The following is an 18,202-nucleotide window of genomic DNA, read 5'->3' as shown; positions in this document are numbered from 1 at the left end:
GTAGTTCATTATATACTCCTCCCATCCCCAACCTGTTTCATCCAGACTAACTGAGACCAACTTTAAAGATATAAGGAGTGGAAAAATTAAAAGTAATGTAACTAAAACATTTACAAAAATTAACCTATATATTTCCATGTAGTTGTGTCATAAATTTGCAGCTATAAACTTGCAGAATTAAAATCAAGGAAAGGAATGTTCCTTTTCATTTCAAACTTTATAGGGCTTCAAGACAAGAATACATACCTGTTAATTGAAACTGAATCTGTCCTGGATCTCAAGTCATAATACTTTTGTTATTGGAGAGGAAGCAGGGCAAAAAGGAATAAAGTGGGGGGAAAGGTCGTTCAAATAAGATGAAAGCAGCTTCATGCTGGAAATAATTGTAATAGAATGGGAGAGTGCACAGAGTACAGGCATAGAGGACAACATGGCAAAGGCACTCTCTCTCATGGATCTAAATTTATTATGTCAATACTGTTGGCACTGGATTTGGAGCCAGCCCCTATACCTTTGTTCCAGGAGAGCACAACCCTCAGACCAACCACAACACCTGCCAGTTGATAATAGGTGGATTTATTGATACAGCATGATAACAAAAAAGCAACAATACAAACAATCAAGCAATTCTATGTCTACCAATCCTAAGGCTGTCATCAAAGTACATCTGGTCAGGATGCAGGCTCCACTCTGAGGCTCTTTCTCTTAGGTGTCAGCAGTCAGCATGGCATGTCAGCAGTCTGGAGGTGGGATGCTGAGGCCCACAGCCCCCCTTCAGTGGGGTGCATGAGATGGGCTGCTTGTATGCCCTCTGTCCATGGTGACCTTGGGGACCCTTCCAGGGGAATGGGGACAGGGATGGGGACTCCTCTCAGGAAGCAGTTTTATAAAACTGAAGTATTTTGGGGGAAGAAATAGAAAGCCTGTTAGAGTATCAGCTGATTATAAGTTTTATTTTATGGCAGGTTTTATCTTAAATGTGTGCAATGGTAATGAAAGCTAAAATATTCGATTATTTCTTTAAAAGGAGCTATCATAAGAAAAAAAGTTTTTACAAATGTGTAATTGTCAAGTGAAAAACATTATGCCCTAATACTTCATATTGATTATATTTTGTATATAACTTGCAAGAATATATACTTTAATATATTCATCTTATTGTATGGCGTATAAATAACACACTACATATTATATCTGTAAACACTTCAGATATTCTATGAGTCTCACTGGCTATTTCAGTTCAGTAGCTTACTTCAACCTCAATGTTTATTATCCAAAGATAGAGGGAAAACATTTTATATGTATATTTTTCACACACACACACACACACACACACACACACACACACACACACACACACACGATTTAATCCTATTTAATATATAGGCAGATATAATAGGCAGATGCGTTTTTTCTTGGGCATCTTTACTGTTCCACATAAGAAATAGCAAACAGAAAAACAGAGTAGTCATACAAATCCAAGTTCAAATACTGAAAAAAGGAAAGAAATGGTAACTTATTCATGCCTTATTTGGGGACAGATTAGTTTATATTAATTAAATATAGTTCTACTCACTTCAACCCTCAGGTGGACAACTATTATAAAGTTATACTCATTTGGAGAAAAGTGGCTTTTTATATATAGATACAACCACAAATCCTCAGTATTTAACTCATTTTTACTAGTTATGTAAAAAAGGTACTTATCCATGATCATTCATATCCAGATTCAGAACTTGAGCAGTTAAGGCACATTTTTTCTGTATTCAGTAACACATGAGGGAGCAATGTGGCTCACATCATGTTCAGCCACATCTGACCAGGTATCCATTTCATTGGGTCAGCCTGAGACAGCCTTTGTCAGGAGACCAGATTAGGGCTTGAACGTCTGGCTTATAACCATAAAAACACACCTCAGCCACTCTGCGGCTCCATCACCACCCTTTATAAAAGCCTATCCTCATCTTGTCTCAAAGGAAGTATCTAGTGGCCAGAATTCTATTAGTGGCAAACTAGTTCCATGTGACCTTGAAACAAGTTAATCTTCTGTCCCTCTGTTTACTGCCTTGTAAAACAGGTTAGGAAATACATTTCTCACCCAGGTGCTGAGAGATATAACTGTTGTAATGATAGACTAATGAAAAGTGACACACACATGCAGTAGTCTAAGTGTAATAGTTTTATGTGTCTTTAACACATTAGGAACAGAAAGTTGTAAGTTGCTTCATTAATTTATTTTTAGTATACATGAAAGGCTGTTTGTTTTTATTTTAATAGTTTGCAAGCTCGGGCCAGTCTCCCAGACCTGAATAGTCTGATGCCTTAAGAGACCTTCTGAATTGTTGTGTCGTGGTTGTAGTTTGCTACACTAGGACTCCTTCAGAATTAATCAGATGCACTGTTCCCTGGAAACACTGTGCTTAATACATAGTATTTAAAAAATGCAAAAAATTAGAGGGGAACTCTTTTATGCAGATAAAGACAGGAGGAAGGAGACTAAAAAGGGATTGTGCCATATTCTAAAGAACCCCCCTAATTCTGTAAGATGAAATGGCTATTAACATTTTGCTGTCCTCCTGGCTCCCATTCAATTGAGCTGTCAGTGTAGAACAATCTCAGTGTCAGATTTTGCTGCCATCATCTTTCAGAACTGGTGAGATTCTTGAACTTGGTGTTCTTGTGGCCTTTCCCCAAATATATGATTATTCCAGGAGGCATTTTTAATATGTTGACACTTAATGGAAAAGTGTGACTGATTTATAGTTTTTGCTTTATTAAAATCTCTGAAGCTGTCATCATTAAGGCAAAAATGCTTTTATTTTCTAAGCTACTTGATGACTTGTTTTGACAACCTATATAGTAGAAACACTTAGTCCCACTGTGTGACCTGATTAATGTGTTAAATATAATCATGGAGTGATATACAATTGTATGTCTTACGGGTGCCCCTCATATGCTATAGACTTGTGTCTCTTTCCATAATTGTGCTGCTAGTGGTCTTTGCACTGTTAGTTACTCGTGTGACCCAAGGGGATTGTTGTCAGTAATGGTTAAACCACTAGCAGCATGGATTTGTCCTGTGAGCATGAAAACTATTTCTGGGTATGTTATAGATGCAGCTTTGCAGAGTTCCTACTAATAGTCATTTCTTCTTCCATTAGTAGTGACATGTTGTCTCTGTGTTGCCTCCTCCACGAAACAAAAAAGTACAGTGAAAAGGTAATAATTACAGCATAATAAAACTGATTTATGAGGTAGAAAAAACTCAGTTTGGACTCAGATTGAACTGCTTTAAAAATAACACAACTAAGTTCACATGAAAATGTCTCTTAAAATGCCTAATTGTTCTCAGAAAGCTACATCAAGTATTTGCCCAGGTTCAGGGCCTCAGTGAAGATACTTCAACCTTTTTGCTTTTTAAGCAAATACATACCTGATTCTCTAACTTTTGCTAACATCTGCCAGTGTGAACCAAGATCAGAACATAATCTTTTATTTCACCCATATTGCCAAAACTCAAAATAACTATACAGACATCCCCAGATTATAACAATTACTCAAGTCTTGGAAACAGCTCAGAGAAGTTAATAATTTAAGTATCTCACTGCTGGCAATTTACACACATGTTTATTGCAGTTCAGAAAGACAATATATTTTCAAGTCTGCTAGTGAATGAATTTTCTTTGTTATATTATGATATTGTTTGCAGGGTGTGTTTTAACTCCTTTGGTCATATGGAAGGGATCAAATAGTAATGACTTTCAAGTTCATGAATATATGAACTACAATATAAGTTGCTTTTTAATTCCTATGTTACAGAAGCCTGTAAGTTAACACAAGATTCTGACACTAGAGAATCTTTTCCCAACGTATTTTAGAATGGTAAAGACAGGATTCCTTACCTATATCTTGTGCGTGTGTACTGCTTGGGTTAAAGGAGGCGGAGTCCAACATGTTTTCAAATGAAATTTGCTACTTATCTGGATTTGGGGGCAACATCCTTCATATAACTTGCGGAATATGCAAAGGATCTTATTGAATGTTTGATTATGTTAGCGCAAAGCATCTCTGATGACTTGAAGCACTAATGAGTAGAAAGCTGGGCCTATGGGTTCTTAAACACATGAAACAAAAAAACAAGCAAACCCCCAAACATGAGCTATTTGCCCAACTGAGATTAGTCGTCTGTGAAAGCCAAGATGCTCTTCCACCTCCTGAAAGCAGTGAGATTCATAAACTCTTCTACACTGTCTCTCTTATCTTGCCCTTTATGCATTGTAAACTTTTAATTATGATCAAGAAAGGGTAGGGAATGTTGTGAGGGCTGGCTCCTACATCCCAGGCAAGATTACATAGGAACATATTTCAGGCGCAAGCATCCAGATTAGCAGCTAATGTTATCAGAAGTGTTAGCGATATGATGCAATGCACTAGGCAAGTTTGCTAAACTTACTTAGCATCTAAGCCATTCAAATCAAAACAGATATTCAGGTTATCATCTCACAGCCTGGTTCTGTGCACACAGTAATTCAATATCTACATATTTTTACAGATTGCTGGAGAAAATTCTCAGAGTGAGATGAGGCAGCTGTAAAAGGCTACTTCTTCAGTGCCTACTTTTTATTTTTTTATTTAATTCTTAACACCTCTTTTCAGACAATTAGCTTTCCTCTTTTTCTTTCTGATCCTATTTTAAATTAGTCCATTCAGACTGATGAATGAGGAAAGTTACAGCCCATGAAGGCAGCGCTGACTGAATGCTAAAATGATGCTCATTGCTCAAGTGCTGTGCAGCTTTATTCTCTGAGGCAACCAGAGAAATGTTCATTTTTATATATTCTCAAGCCAATTTACTTGAGTAAATGTGAGTACAGTTCTTGATAATATATCTAAAGGCAGACGGAGTGACTGGGGAGGAAGATGATCTTCTCATTCTTGAGTTAGGTTTGCGAATTTCAGTGGCTACATTTGATGGGTAGCATTTGGTCTTACATGAGTGCTGGGTTTGGAGTACTGCTATCTTATCAACCTGTACTGCTAAAATTTCAGCCTTATCTGTCCAAGACTGACTTGGATGATCTGAAGTCCCACAAAGGAAGATCATCTTTGGATAGGCACAGTGACAACATCCAGTGCAGCAGAAGAAGGTATCTTAAGTGTGTGATAACTGAGCATGAAATTTTATTAGAACAAAGGGAACAGTATTATCCCTAAGTGCCTTGTTACACATTACACTGAGCTGCACAAATGTTGATAAGCTTAGTGATAGCTTGGAGTTTGGAGAAGTCACACCTGTAGTCTAGAAACCCTCTCTAACTATCACCCACCTGCACAGCTGTGACTTGCCACTAGAAGAGGCCTGGTAAGCAGAGGCAGGTCTAGGAGCTGTAGCTGTGAGTTGCCACTAGAGGGCTGGTGAGCTAGGACTTGCAGGGGTGAGGGGCAGGAGGGCACAGGGCCCAACAATAGCTGTCCACCCAGGCAGGCTCAATGCAGGTATAGAAAGGTGTGCCAGACTGCTATTCCTGGACTAGTGGGGCTGGAGGCTAGGGGGAAATAGAAAAGTGGTGTCTCCAGTCTGTGGACTGCTCCAGTAAGCAGCCAGGGGTGTGAGAGTCTGATTTAGCCCCAGCCTTCTTTCTCCCCGCATTCCCTCCAGCCCCCACGGCTCTTACTCTCAGACCAGCCCATGCTCTGTGACCTGGTTGACCAGCCATCAGGCCATTTGGATTGGCCTGGGAAATTTTCAATTAATCACCAGGAACTGTGGGTTTTGAAATTGAAAAAGCTGCCTGCTAGCTCTGAGTGCAGGGCTTTGCTGAGCCTGGCCAGGTATGGAGGCAGTCTGGGGCTGCTCTCCTGCTCCCTGAGGCTGGGGCAGGGGGGTTCAGGACAGGCTTGGCACTGGCTGGGGAAGGTACCCTCATTACAATTCCCAGATTGGGTGGCTCAAGGAGAAAAGCCCTGACCTCAGGTTCTCCCTCCATCTCCTCTCCCCACTCCCACCAGGCTCAGAGACAGTAAGTCAGTGACCACTCACCAGGATGGATCAGGGGCTAATGGGGATATGTGTCCCTTCCCCCACCCCACAGGCTGCTTTGGTCAGGGCCAGCTGATGCAGGGGGAACACAGAAAAGTCAAGGCTGGAGTCCCTGTGGTTCCAATGACTGGCCCAGGAAGGGAAAGCCTTATCCTGACCCCTGCCCTGTTCCCCCTGGTTCTTCCCCAGTCTCTTAGCCAGCACTTCCTGACTGGATGGTGCCCTGAGACTGGCCAGCAGCTGCCTCAGCAGCTGTGGGAAAGTTTCAGTTAACCACTTGTAACCATGGCTCTTTTGATACTTACAAGGCTGGCTGCCTGCTGCTGGTCAGGGCTCTTCCCTGCTCTCAGGGGCTGGGGGGCAGCAGGGGCCTAGTGGGCATACACTGATTGCTCACTGGGATGGGCCCGGGGGGGGGGGGGGGGGACGGGACACAGCTAGACTGTTCTCAGTGGTGACAGATGACAGAACAAGAAGCAATGGTCTCAAGTTTGCAGCAAGGAAGGTTTAGTTTGGATATTAGGAAAAACTTTCTCAGTAGGAGAGTGATGAAGACTCAACTTGACAAAGCCCTGGCTGGGTTGACCTAGTTGGGGATAGCCCTGCTTTGAGCAGGGGCTGTACTAGATGACTTCCTGAGGTCCCTTCCAACCCTAGTTTTCTGGGATTCTATGATTCTGTGAAATTCAGGTCTCATTCTTTACTATACTGATGAGGTCCTATGTGCTGAAGATCTAAAGATGCCTTCAAAGCCTTTCTTTGCTGTGCTGTGTCTTCCCTGCCAAGCTGGGTTTGAAGCTCAAGAACCGAGACAGATGCCAGGTGCCTTTTGTCTGGCTGGGCTGGCTGAAAGGTGGGCACTTGGGGGAAGAGCCAAAATGCACTGATTGGTCAACTACCAATGGCTGCAAAATTCAAACCTTCTGGGCAGGCACAGCTCTGGTCTGATCATAACTCTCTGACCAAACTGAAAAACAAACAAAACATGATTGATTTCTATGAAAAATAAGGTTTGGGGAAGGGCTCTTTCTCCAGATACGTTGTGGAAGATTTGTGAATTGTTGGCATTGTGTTTGCATCTTATGTCCCAGAGCAACCACCCCACTGTGGGGGGAAGTGGAGGGTGAGTGGGTGTGTGTACAGGATGTATCTACTAGGAAGGAAGCCAGCCTGACAATGAAATTACCATAGACACACTATTGTGACACTCATGTCCCCCCCCTTCCCCCACCCTACCTACCTAGCTATGCATGCAGCCTGGAGGGGAGTGTGTGGAGAACCTGTGAGGTATATTTGGGGCTTGGATCAGGAGGAAAAACTGAAGCATAAAATGGCTAGCTCATGTCCTCCTCCCTCCCCCACTCTTCCTTGTGACACATGCAGGCTGGAGGTGTGGGGAACCTGTGAGGCACATTTGAGGCCTGGAGCTAGAGAGGGCATGTGAGCAGGAAGTGCAGAGGGAGCTCACTTCAGACATGTACAAAAAATAAAAACTTCTTTTGTTTCCCAATAAACATAAACAAACCAAAGCTGCAAACTATACTGCAAATGGCAAAGTGGTATAAACAGTAAAACATGGTGCAAATGGTAAAACAAAAGCATGGCATAGACAGAGGGCTGGCTACCATTTCCCCTGGTGCCTTATAGTATTGTAGCATGCTGGTTGAGCCTCATCCCAGCCTGATGTGGAGAGTTCCGCAAAACTTGAGAGGTGCATCAGCATGGCAGGGTGTTCTGCTGGGGACTGTGCAATGCTGGGGAGCTGAGTCAGGTCATCACCAAAAGTTAGCAGCTGCCTTTTGATGACACACACTCCTTGTTGGAGTGCAGGCATCTGGGATGCTGGTGGTGTTCTCTGACCCCTTGGGAAGGAAAAGGCTGCCCCCTCTGGACATGTCACTCAGACCCATAGTCCCTGCTTGCCATTAGGGCTATGCGAAGCTTTGGTCGCTGATTCAATTTGGCAGAGATTTGGCCCAATTCAGCAGTCAAATCTCTGAATCCAAATTGAATCAGGAGACAATTTAACCTCTCCAAATTGAATTGGCACCCTCCAAATCAATTTGGAGAGATTTGACAATTTGGACATAGACACAGCCTTATATGTATTTGGACATTAGGAAGAACTTCTACACAGTTAGAGTGGCCAAGGTCTGGAATGGGCTCCCAAGGGAGGTGGTGCTCTCCCCTACCCTGGGGGTCTTCAAGAGGAGGTTAGATGAGTGTCTAGCTGGGGTCATCTAGACCCAGCACTCTTTCCTGCTTATGCAGGAGGTTGGACTCGATCTATTGAGGTCCCTTCCGACCCTAACATCTATGAATCTATGAATCTGTTTTTTTCTACATACCTCAAGGTACCAGGTGGCTCATGAACACTGAGATGGTGGGGTGGATGGCATCCCACAGGAGCATGGGGGAGTCCTCAGCATGCTCAGCGGCAGACCCAGAAGTGGACCAGAAGCACTTCCGGTCCACTTCTGGGTTTGCCATGGAGCACACAGGGGACTGGGTCTGGGAGCACCCGGGGTCCCCCCACAGACGATCGGCAAGCCAGGAGGGCATGCGGGGAGGGCTTCCGCGTGCTTGGCGGTGGACCCGGAAGTGGACTGGAAGTACTTACATATAAAGCTGTGTCTATGGCTGAATTGATGATTCTCTGAATCAGAATCGAATCTTCAGATTCGGATTTGGCCGAATTGAATTGGGACACTGATCTGAATCAGCGAATCAAATCACTGTACTCTGAATGGAGCTGAATCCAAGTTCAAATCAAATATGGCCCACTTTGCACACCCTTACTAAGTCAGTCTTTATGGAAGAGTTTTCCTTGAAACAGAGAAAATGCAATCCAAAATGTTTATTAATTTTGTACATTTTTTTGAGAATGATAGGCCAGCCTCATTGCCTGGACATAGTAATACTCCTCTGTGGTGGAAGCTATCCTATCTATAGCTATGGCTGCAGCAGCAGCTGTAATTGCCACATTACTCACTTTTTTTACAACTGTGGTCTTGGCAGTATTTGTTCTCTACAGATGTGGCTGTCTTACTGGCAGCAGTGGCTGCATCAGCCAGAAAGTACTTCCATACACCTACAGCATCAGACACCCAGCCTCAGAAGACTACTGAAGAGCCTTTAGAATAGACTCTGTCTCTTGCTGCCTGACCCAGTAGGCAGAAAGCCAGCTCTCATCAGTCTCTGCTCAGCACGCATACAAGTCTACAGTGTCATCCAGGAGTTGATTGTGGTGCTCCCTCCTTCCCCTTTGGCTACAGGACATCTTATGAGCCAGAGTGTCCACTTGAGACCATGTGGAACCATCTGCACTGCTAGATGCAGAGTCCACTCTTTCTACTCTTTTCACTGTGGGATTTTTTGGTGATTGAGATAAGATGAAGAAAGAAGAAATGGCCTTGAGACTGTTTCCACTCGTCCAACCACCCTTATGTGTCAGCTATGCACGCACTCAGCCGTTCATTCAGCTCCACACAAATTCTGACAGGTACTTAATGAGTACTTTAAGCCACTTAAAGGTGTTTATGTGAGAACAATCCAGGAACTGCTCAAAATTAAAATGTAACAATGCTGCTTATATAGACTTTTTCTCTCCATTGCCTAGAACCTTCTTTGGATTCTGTGGCCTTGGGGCCTTTTTTTTGTTTTTTGGTTTATTTGGTTTTTTTGCTACAGAAATAGAAGATAGATAGGTGTATGTTTTCCTGGGAAAAGAAACAAGTATGTTGGGCTTTTTTTAATATGTGAAAAAAAATTAATAATTTGTGTTTATTCTTTTTGGTCTAGAAAAGTTACTGACTTTATCATTCTTATGATTATTGTCTTGCAGGCTTGAGGAAGGCATTCTTTAGTTGATTTTTTTTGGCCCAAGAGTACTATCCCTGGTAACTTGATATGATAGGAAAATCATTGTAACTTCAGTCACATGAGAATTCTTTCAGTTTCACAATTTGAACTGACCAAAACTTTTTTTGTTCTGTTTTTAATCTAAATTCAGAGAAGACAAATCCTTGTTGGCTTCATCAGATTTCTGCATGGCCTGGCAAAGGCTGATCTTCCACATGCTGTGCTCCTGGAGGGAACATAGCCAAAACATCATCTGATATTATGTTGGGTGGAGGGAGAGAAGTAGAGACATCAGGGGAAAAAGGGGGACAGATTATGGGGAGTGGTGGTGAAGGCTGTGGAGAGCTGGGAACCGAGGGGCATGTGGAGCAGGGGCAGGAAGGCTGAAGGGGAAGAAGTGGTAGGGGAGAGGGCAAGGGGCCACTTGACCTTCTCCCACCCACTTCCCCCTTGCCACTATTTTCCCTTCTGTAGCAGTGGGTAGAGAATGAATTCAAGGCAACCCTCTGGTAGTTAGCTTCTATATCTGGAATGTCTTAACAAACTTATAATTTTCCATGTATGGAATCTAATCATTGGGGGGGGGGGGTCTTAAATTCAAGGTTGGCTTATATTTGAGTAAATATAGTGTATCTTCATCCATTTTTATCAGGAACAGGACTCCTGGTTTTAACTTAGCTAAGTTCATGAAGATTCCCATTAATTAAAAAATGTAGGTTGATTGCTCATAGGTATGGCCTTCCTTAGCATAAAACTAAAAACCTGGAACACCCCTAAATTTACTGTCTAGCCTTCAAAAATTCAGTTAAATGTTTTGCCTGTTATTCCTATTTGTATACTAGAGATGTTAATTTTCTGCCCCACATAGGCGCTGTGAGTATCATCTAATTTTTGTGAAGTAGTTTGAAAATTAAAAAAAATTACAACAAACAGTATAAATGCTAAAAATTAGCATTTCTGCACTAGCAGATGAGTTTCCCCTTGGGGAAAATTTAAAAAGCACTGAACATCATCAACCCTGCAACTTCAGTGTCAGGAAAGGGTGTTCAGAAGCTGTCATGGATGATTGGACTCAAAATAATTACTGAAACCTACGTTCTTGCTGCCCTGTAGTAATAACTTAAAAGGGCAGGCAGGAGGGGGAGTCATTTTTTTTTTTAACACAGTTTCTAAATAAGGTCCAAAGAGGATTTTGCTTTTTAAAGGATGTTTTATTGATAAAAAAATAAAACCCCACTAAGCATTACAAATTATAGTTGGTGTACTGATTGTTCATTCAGTCAGATATTTCCAGGTCTTCATAATTACATAGCCATTCCTGTGTGCAAACCCATTTCTAATACAGTATGTACAAGAAACCTTTCGTTATATGTACCAGAGAAAAGCACTTATATCATAATGCTTTTTTGTGCATACTTTTACATTTTGAACAGTTCTGCCCAGCACAGACGTCAGTAGTGATTTTGTTGCAAAATTATTCCTGCCAATACAAGACACAAATGCTGAGCTCTCTAAAAGACTGAGATTTTTCTAAATCATCGAAGGCTATGGAGAGGCATTACATTTGTGAGCTTTGCATTTCTGACATTAAAATGCATTTTTAAATGTTTTTTTCTGAATAGTTCATATATCTTTATTTCTTCTTTTGTGATACAAAAATGGGGCCCACAGAACTATACTGTTCTGCATAAAGCAACATAGATCAGAGAAGAAAGGTAAATATTTGTATGTCTTAACTTTAAAAAAGAATGCCAAGATCAAAAGGAAACACAGCCATTAATGTACAGTAGCAATATAAAAATTCTTTGGTGTCTATGTTTTGCACAACAGGTTAAGGTTCTTGTAGCAGCCTCAAGTTCAAATGTCTTTGGTTTTTGATTTTTACTGTGATTAAGAAGGCCATGATTAGTGTGAAAGGGAGATTCAGCACCCCTCCTGAAGTGGTGGAAGTATCAGAGTCCTCCCTCCAATGCCAACCCCCACAGAATGATAACATGGGTGAGTGTCAAAATCCCCTGGATAGCCAAGGACACCCCCCACACTGCCTTTCCCGCCCTAGACATGCCCATGCTAAACTGGTTGGTGAACCAGAGCCTGTGTGGCCAGGGACTTGGTCATGTGCACATGGTTGTCCATAGTGCTGTGTACCAGTCTTCTTAGGAGCTGAGAAAGCTCTCTGAAGAAGTAGTGGAAGCCTTGACTCTGTGCTGGCAGGAGTACAGCATGCATTGGACCAGCTGCTGGATCAGAAGCTGCAGGGTATGTGAGTGGCAGGGATCCTTTGTGGGCTGGAAGGGAAGTTGAAAAATCTTTGGCAGTGGAAATTGAACAGGTCTACTGTGGTTCTGCACTCTTCTTACTGAGTGAAAATTTCTCAGGAATTCTTAGCACTTCAAATTAATGTTTGTCCATTCCTTAAGGGATTTATCCATGCAGCACGTATTAATTTTAGTGGGAGTTCTATGGCTAAACCTGGGCTTTGGGAACACCTTCCTGCCCTCAAAATACAAAGGCTGGCTTCATTTAGAGAAAAAGTAATGAGTAATTCTTAACAAAGTGCCCATTTGCATCAGAGATGGGGGGAACAGTCCTTCTAACTAGGTTTTGTCTTTCCCCTATGTACTGCTGGATTCCTGGAATAGTCTTTTTCAAGCTCCTTGCTGCATATCCTTAATTTGATGCAGAATAAGATAACTTGGTTCAAAATTATCCCTATCATAATTCTTATTGGCCTCCTTCTCCAAGATCTATATAACTATAAGTTATATAGGTAATATATATTGTAATTGTATACAACACATTACAATTAAATCATGTTAAGAGCACTTACAGCTTGAATGATCACACATTAAGGCATGTTAACAAATGCTAAGTGTCCTTTAGACATCTAAAGTTATGCCTCTCCAGGCCAGGATTTTCTTTGATTTGGGCTACATAACCTGACAGATGGTAATAACCAGGTAACAGATGGGTGGGGGTAGGATGAGTGGGGAAGGAGGGGAAAAGGGTAAAGTGAGGTAGAGGAGACAGGGGAAGAGGGGCATGGGGAAGACTTGAGGGAATCAGGATTGGAGAGGGAAAGATGGAGAGGCTAGGGGAAAGGGGGAAGTGAGTTGCTAGGCAGCTGCCTCCTCTGACTCCCAACTGTCCCCCCAACCCTCAAATTACCTAATCCACTCCCAGATCACTCCCTTGCCAGCCCAAATGCCCTCTTTGCCCCCCATCAGTCCCTGTACCCTTGGATCACGGCCCTCCCACCTGAATCAGCCCAAGAATGGTAAAGATACTGGGTTGGGGGGAAGTTCTCCTTCCCTGCCTGCTCCTGGGGTCTGCAGATCATGCTGCCTCACTGCACCCATCCCCTGCTCTGCTGCTGCCACTGCTATTTCTGGATTGATTGGGACAGCAAGGTAGCAATCCAGGGGTAGTTGGGCAATTGAGGCAGGAGGTGATCTTGGGGCTAATTGTGACATGTGGGGGGAGATGTGGGGGCTGATGGGGGTATAGCAAGATTATTTGGGGGCAGAAGGGATGATCCAAGAAGTAAGGGGTGCCCCCCCCTCCTCTCTAGCCTATACTGTGACTATACAGCTGGCAAGCAGGGCAGATATGGAGCATGCCCCTGCTTGCCCCTAGGCATTCCCCTGTTCACCAGACCTCTAACACCACATTAGAGGGGGTTTTAACTCCAAACATGTGACTCTTTACTACTAGCACTATTTAATGTTAATGCCAACTAACATGCATTAGAGTTAGCACCTGCCAACTCTAATGTGTATTCTCACCCTGTATTAGGAGCTTGGAGCGGTTGTGCTTTGTCTGCTCAAAGTAGAATATTAATACATTTCCTGACAACAGATAAATGGAGTCTATATTTGGATAATATTTTAAGTTTTTCTTTGTAATTTGCAGTTTAACCAAGCTGAGAACTGAGAGTGTTGCATAGAAAGTGCTAAAAACTTGCCAAAGACATCTACGCTTAGGATTTCTAGTAGTCCTAGTCTTGCAGACTGGAGAGGTTTAGATGTCTTATGAATCAAATGGTTTATCTGAAACGAACCAAACGCAAATTCAAACTTAGGCTCACTTAGTGTTGGTAACTTGACTAACATATTTATAATAATGTATCTACAAGTGATTCAAAATACTGGCATCGTAGTGCCATCACTATTGTTATGGTATGTGTTATATGATACATGATAAATAAACAATTTAAAGGTCCTGGAAATTGACTTCTCATTGCTAATCCAATTATTTTCTACTACTTTTATTTCTTGCAACATAAAGACCATTAAAGAAATAGTTCTACTTATTAAAAAATAACATCTTCCACAGAGTCTTTATAAACATTCTTTGCTATAAAGTTTTGTGAAGTATGAGATCATTACCAGACTTTTCATGTGGCAACAGGCAAGGAACTATATAATATTTTTAGATGGAAAGTAAAGAAGAGTTTAAAGAAGAGATAAGTCATAAGTAATATGCCTGTAAAAAGCATGGAAAAATCAAGGGCAATATAGACTACAGTTCTCCTAACAAATATGATCAAATGAAAAAAAAAAGTTTAAAATAATATTAGGAGTCAAGGCAAAATAAAAAAGCAAAGACATTTAAACTAGAGGCGGTTACACAAACCTTAACCTATTGTGCAGAACATAGACACCAAATAATTTTTATATTGCTAATGTTCATTAATGGCTGTGTTTCCTTTTGATCTTGGCATTCTTTTTTAAAGTTAAGGCATACAAATACTTACCTTTCTTCTCTGATCTATGTTGCTTTATGCAGAACAATATAGCTCTGTGGGCCATCATTTTTGTGTCACATAAGAAGAAATAAAGATATATGAACTATTCAGAAAAACATTTAAAAATGCATTTGGCCTGAGAACTTTAATGTCAGGTTTCAACCTCACATAAATGAAAAGTACTGAATTTAAAAACCCCTCAAAAATCATGATTTCAATGGAAATGTCAAGAGATTTCTGAAAGCCAATATAATAATCCCTTTTATGTAGCACTAGCAAAGAGCATATGATCCTAAAGGAACTAACCAGTCGCCCTACGCAATGCATTTTTTTCTATTCTTATGCTTGGCTTCCTCATCTAAAAGATTGAGGAACTCCTTTAGTCCACAGCTGAATGATGCCATGATATTATTATCATCATAGTTCTACATCATCACACTGGATACATTATTTTTTAAAAAGTTGGCCATTCAGATACTAAATATCTATCTAGACCCACATGGTTGCATCTACAAGTTGCCCTTCTCTGGACCCTCTCCAGGTTATCCGCATCCTTTTTGAAGTGTGGCGCCCAGAATTGCACGCAGTACTCCAACTGCGGTCTGAGGGGAAGTATCACCTCCTTGGACCTATTCGTCATGCATCTGCTGATGCACGATAAAGTGCCATTGGCTTTTCTGATGGCTTCGTCACACTGCCGGCTCATGTTCATCTTGGAGTCCACTAGGACTCCAAGATCCCTTTCCACCTCTGTGCCACCCAGCAGGTCATTCCCTAGGCTGTAGGTGTGCTGGACATTTTTCCTCCCTAGGTGCAGCACTTTGCATTTCTCCTTGTTGAACTGCATCCTGTTGTTTTCTGACCACTTGTCCAACCTATCCAGGTCTGCCTGCAGCTGTTCCCTGCCCTCCAGCGTGTCCACTTCTCCCCATAGCTTTGTGTCATCTGCAAACTTGGACAGAGTACATTTGACTCCCTCGTCCAAGTCGCTGATGAAGACATTAAAGAGTATCGGTCCAAGGACCGAGCCCTGCGGGACCCCACTGCCCACACCCTTCCAGGTTGAGACCGACCCATCTACCACGACTCTTTGGGTGCGACCCTCTAGCCAATTCGCCACCCACCAGACTGTGCAGTCATCCACGTCACGGCCTCTTAACTTGTTCACCAGTATGGGGTGGGATACCATATCGAAGGCCTTCCTGAAGTCTAAGTATACGACATCCACCCCTCCCCCTTTGTCCAGGCGTTTCGTAACCTGGTCATAGAAAGAGACTAGGTTGGTCAGGCACGATCTGCCCGCCACAAACCCGTGCTGGTTTCCCCTCAGCATAATCTGCCCTGCCGGGCTCTCACAAATGTGAGCCTTGATCATTTTTTCAAAGACTTTACCAAGGATGGAGGTGAGACTGACTGGCCTATAGTTGCCCGGGTCCTCCTTCCTCCCCTTTTTGAAAATGGGGACCACGTTAGCCCTTTTCCAGTCCTCCGGAACTTGGCCCGTGCACCACGAGCGTTCAAATATTCCCGCCAGCGGCTCTGCAATGATGTCTACTTAAAATAATGCTACTTAAAATGGTGCACAGGTCTTGTGTTTGCCACATGCAAAGATGTAAATTTCTTTCTTAATGATGAAGGAAAGAATGAGAGAAATCCCTTTGTTTCAAAACTCTTCGGTTGTGGGAACATTTATAGGGCTTGTTAAAAGGATGGGTACAGAATTTGAATCTGTATCTCGGTTTGAATTTTTGTGTACAAATTATTAGCTGCTGTTATATGTCAAACTACTATATCATTCTCAACCTTCGTTTTCTTCAGTATGTAACAAAGATCTACACTGTTGGGAATCTAATTATTTTTCTGTTTATACTCCTAGAGTTACACTAGTTATCCAACATTACCACCCAGAACAAAGTAAAATAAAAATAGCATCAAAATCCAAGCTTTCCATAGTTATATGGGAGTGTAACATGTCTTAGAAAATTACAAAAGGAAAATGATCATACTGAATGATTGTGATCTTTTGAAATGTAGGATCTAATCTTGCACTCAATCAGGTGTTTTGCCTGTTGCATTCACTGGGGATTTTGTCTGAGTAAGGATTGCAAAATAGGGCGCACATGTAATGCCCTGGAAAGTACAGAGTCCTTAGCAATTTGATATTATTTAGCATGAGTCCAGAAATACTCCATAATTACTAACAGGTGGTCTAGAATCAGACATGGAAATAGTCATTGTAATTGTAGATTGATGATATTTTATGCCTATCTGTTTTGATTTTAATATCAATTCACAAAAATGTGTGTCTCTAGTCATTGCACAATTATGTATAAAGCAACTCTGTAAGGTGCCTATTATTTCCTGAGGATCCATTACAGTCCATCAAGCAAAATATGTATCTGGAGGGTTTTAAACTGTATATTGTATAAAGACATAAGAGATCTTTACCTATTGGACTGTAAAGACTTCTTTGGAATTGCTGTAAATATGTACTCAGCTTCTTTTTAGTGTAGTATTGAGATAGGAGCACTTGTGCTGAAATTTAAGCTTATGAATATGTCTTATTAATATCAAAGTCTATATGTAGCTTGTTTCACAAATTCTCTTCACTTTCAAAATAGCCAGTTTTTAAAGTAAACCACTTCCAATTGAAAACATTGGCCACATGCTATAATTATTGCTCATTGTGGAATAATTATTTGAAGAATTCCTTCTTAAAGACAAAGCCATTTTAAAATGTTTAATTTTAATGTTTAACTGCTTAGGTTCTGTTATTGTGAGTTTTATTTTTTTTCTTTTAACATGAGTTTTTTGTGATACTTGTGGGAGAGAGCACAGAAGGATGTTTTAAAGTCACTTCTCCTAGACTCTGTGATTTATATAGGAATTTTAGCTTTCCATTTTAGGTATGTTTCAATGCCTCAAAATTGTGGAGTAAAACTTTAAAATATCATCAAAATATACCACAACGTCTCAGAAGCCAAATACTCCCCCAACCTACCCCTAAGGTCATGAGATTTACATTAATCCATTTACAATTATCTGTTTAAATGTCATGGCGTTGGGGTCCTGACTTTTGTTTTCTGAATTCTTCAGTCTCCAGTGCAGTTAGTGCCTAAATCACATAAATTGCCCTTTTGAAATCCCAGCCAAAAGCTATTTTAGAAAAGTGTTCACAACAAAATTCCTAGTCTGGATTTTAATCACAGTTATACAAATCCTAGGCTGATGAAACTGCATATAACACTATTTGAACTTATGTTGGAATCAGGCTGTATATGTCAACAATTTGCAGGCATCCTGCTATCTTTAACTAAAAGTACTGGTGAAATGAAAACGTTGTATAAAAAGAACTTGAGAAGCATTTCACTGGAGTGAAAGAATACACAAAGGTCAAGGACACAGTGCTCAATCTGATTATTTAAGTCTTGCCTGCTTGAAAATCTATGCAATACTCCCTGACTTTGGAGAGTTGGGGGTGTGTCTCAGAACAGAAATAGAGCCCGACATCTCATTATTATAGTGGTCTTAAGTGCATCAAAATAAAATTCTCC

The 18,202-nt window shown here is 41.4% G+C and overlaps 1 protein-coding gene across 1 annotated transcript in view; it reads left to right on the top strand.

Moving 5' to 3' along the window:
* TENM2 (teneurin transmembrane protein 2) overlaps positions 1 to 18,202 on the top strand; it is a 2,247,577-nt gene that overhangs the window by 324,944 nt on the left and 1,904,431 nt on the right. The gene's annotated exons all lie outside the window — the stretch shown is intronic.

The sequence above is a fragment of the Alligator mississippiensis genome, chromosome 9, assembly GCF_030867095.1.
Source record: "Alligator mississippiensis isolate rAllMis1 chromosome 9, rAllMis1, whole genome shotgun sequence".
Lineage (NCBI taxonomy): Eukaryota > Metazoa > Chordata > Crocodylia > Alligatoridae > Alligator > Alligator mississippiensis.
This window is presented reverse-complemented; position numbering and strand designations above follow the sequence as displayed.